This window comes from Momordica charantia (assembly GCF_013281855.1).
Source record: "Momordica charantia cultivar OHB3-1 chromosome 9 unlocalized genomic scaffold, Mcharantia_2.0 BLBB01000009.1, whole genome shotgun sequence".
In the NCBI taxonomy this organism is placed as follows: domain Eukaryota; kingdom Viridiplantae; phylum Streptophyta; class Magnoliopsida; order Cucurbitales; family Cucurbitaceae; genus Momordica; species Momordica charantia.
The window spans coordinates 6,487,967-6,491,866 of NW_028275167.1; positions in this window are offsets into that span (position 1 = coordinate 6,487,967).

Consider the following 3,900-nt stretch of genomic DNA (forward strand, 5'->3'; position numbering starts at 1 on the left):
AAAGAAGAGAGAATTCTAGAGAGAGGGGGAGAATAATCAATTAAGGTATGCTTGGATATTTCAAAATGAAGAAAATCACAACTATATATAGTTGTGTAAACATGAAACTCCTCACACAAGAATTAAGTTCAACTTTAACAACATGGAGAAAAACTTCTCATTTGAAGTATAACTTCAACTTTAACGTGTAACTTTAACAATATGTAATTTTAACAAAATAAAGTTACATAACACAAGATTGAAACAAAAACAACTTATGAAATAAATAATGAATTTATTACAAATATAAAATAAGTTTCAAATTCTTAATACACAAATTTAATTTCCGGACGTCAAATTTGTATACTCAATAGTTTTCTCACTTTCTTTCCCATAGAAGGGTGCACTAAACTAGAACTCATAAAATTGATTTTTTAATAATGTCTCATAATTTATTTAAAAGCAAATCTACAAATTTAACTTTCATATGACAAATTATCAATACAATAAACTTTAAAACATAAACATCATTGCAATAATATATATCCAATAAATTTCAGATTCAAATATTTAAGTTTATGATTATATATATCTCAAATGAAGAGGTTGTAAGTTCACTCCCTACTCTCACATGTTGTACTAAAAAAATCATTTGAAAGAAAAAAATGTTTAGTTATTTATGGAAAATTAATTAGTTTGTAAGTTTAATTAATTTAAAAAAATTCATTTTGAAATATTGAAATTCATATTTAATATATTGGATAAATTAAATAATAAAGGAAATAAATTAAAGAGAAAATTTATATTTTATTAATCAATATGATGTAGTCATCAAATATTTACTTAAATGATATTTATATAATTTAAAAGAATTTTAATAGATGAGATATTAAAAGAACATCAGATTAAAGACAATTTTATATACAATATGTAGTAAAAATTTGATTTGTTTAAGGACATAAATTCAGTGATCGTTAAAATTAGGGCATTGAAATTCAAATTAGTTTCAAATTAGTGTTTTTTTTTTACTGTTTTTCTGTGACAAAAAAATAATGATTGCAAACTACTTCGAACAAATCAATTTTTTTACTACATATTATATACAAAATGATATTATACTCGGAAGGTTTTTAGGAATGAAATCAAAATATAAAGAAAAAATACATTATAACCCCTGTGTACTTTTTTTTTTATTTTGTAATTTTTGAATTTAAAATCTTTAATTTCTAAGATATCCAAAATATGCTAGTCAAATTTACTTAATTTTATATTTTTTAATATTTGAATGTTGCATGAAGTAGGTCATTTATATTAAAATATCATCATATAGCTTATGCATTATGCATATCATGTATTTGTTTTGAATATAATTCTTATATTTGAAATAATATATGATGATTCCCCGTTGATAATCTGTTTATTTCAAATTTTTAAATGATCTAAAATTTGAACTTTTTTCTGAAATATAAAAAATTTGTATTGAATGGATAATTATCATTTATATTTATACTCTGATTTAGATTTGGCTAGAATGTTTTTTTATAATAAAATTTGAATTGAATTGATAATTAGCTTTTATATTTCTAGTATGAATTGGATTTAGCTAGATTTTTTTTTTTTTTTTGATAAATAAAATTTAAATTGAGTTGACAATTATCTTTTATAGTACTGATATGATTTGGATGCTAGATTATTATTTCATTCTCGAGATATATAAATTTTGAAGTTGATTTGATAATTATTTTTACGTTTCTGGTAGGATTTGGGTTAGGCTAAATTTGTTTTTCTTTTTTTTTTTTTTGAAATACACAAAATTTGAATTGGTTTAATAATTATTTTTTATGAGGTTTCAAAAATTTTCTATAAATACAAAATTTGAGTAATCCAAGCTCACATGCTCTAAGAAATTCTCTCAATAGTTTTTCTTCCACCAACCTTGGTTTATTGTTCTTAGCAAAGAAATCACAAAGGTAATTTTCTTAATTTTGTCTATAAATATATTTGGTTTTCAATTCATGTTTTCTAAATTGTTTAGAAATTAAAATTCTATTGATACCTTTGAATTTTTTTTAAGAGATATAAAATTTGAATTGAGTGATAAAATTATCTTTTATTATTCAAATAGGATTTCATATGGCTAGGATTTTTTTAAATATATAAAATTTGAATTGAGTTGATAATTATGTTTTATATTTCTAGTAGGATTTGGATTTCGCAAGATTTTCTTCTGAGATACATAAAATTTTAATTGAGTTGATAATTTATCTTTTATGAGATTTGGCTAAAAAAAAATTTTATAAATAGGAACTCTAAATTCAAACATTCTAATTAACTAAATCTCTCAATAATTTTTCCAAAACCAATGAACCAACTCCGATCCATTGTTCTTAACAAGTGGTACTCTTTTTAATTTTGTTTCTAAATATAGGACGTTTGAATTTTATTTAGAAATAAAAATTTGTAATGATAATTATATATACACGTAATGCATGTAAGTGTTGTGGTTTTATTCAAATTTCTTGTTGAAGATTAAAATTTTACAATTTTAAATTAGAAGTCTTTAATTTTTAGTAATATGTCAAAAATATTAAGCTTAATTTATTTAATGATATGTTTTTTCAATATTTGAATATAGCGTTATGTCATTTGGATAGAAATCTCATTATAAGTGATGCATATCTGATATCCTGAATTATTGTTTTAAATATAATTGTTATATCGATAAATAATTTGTTTATTTCAAACTCTAAATGGTTAAAATTTTAAATTGAGTTGACAATTATATTTTGTTTTTTAAATATGATTAGAGAAATTAAGTCTAAAGTTTTAATTCAAAATTAAAGAGTATAAAATTTTAATAGATAAAAATTATTTTTTTAATATGATTAAAAAAGTCAAATATAAATAATTTATTTCAAGATTTTAATTGAGTTATGAATTATCTTTCTATATTTTTAATAGGATTAGGGATATTCTATTATTTATGTTCTGAAAAGGGTTTAAAATTTTGAATAACAATTGACATTGCGTTTAAATGAATTAGTTTTTAATATCATTAAAAACAAGTCTTACATGGTTTATTATATAGTTAAGTCAAGATTAATTAACTTGAATAAAAATTGACTATAAGAGAGCTAAGGAAATTTTAAGACGGTCGAAAGGGGAAAACTTCTAGGAACTAAGATTGTTTGGGAGTTGCATTATTCTAGTATAATTTTTTTTTTGTTGAGATTGTCTCAGTTTAACTGAGGCTAGAACTATAACATTAAAAATTATTTATTTGGTTAATTTATCAAATTGGTTGATTTTTAAGCTAAAAATTGAATGGATATTGTTTGCATAGTTTTTTTATGCTAAAAATTTAATGGTAGTGTTTTCAATTTTTTTAATATTACTCTTTTATATTTTAGTAAAAATTTATGCCTTGATTTCAGTATTCGCTAGGGAGAAATTGACCGGTGAAAACGTGGAAAAATAACATTAATATTATCTTGTTAGTGGATGATTTGAGATTCGTTGTGTCAGAATGTCTTCAAGAACCTACTGCAAATGCTACACAAAATGTTATTGATACATATAATCATTGGAAAATGGCCAACGAAAAGGCCAAGGACTATATTTTGGCAAGCATGATTGATGTTTTGGCCAAAAAGCACAAGAGCATGACTACAGCATAGCATATGAGATGATGAAGTCATTGCATGAAATGCTTGGTTTAGGGTAAGCATGATGCTCTCAAATACATTCATGATCCATGCATGAGAGAGGAAACATGAGTGCGAGAACAATCTACGGCCCAATTTAATGTAGTTGAGATGAATGGTGAAGAATCCAACCAAGTCAGTTTTGTTCAAGAAACTCTCCCTAATATGAACAAATTGCTTGTAATCTCCCTACTCTTCTAAATAAACTGCAAACCAT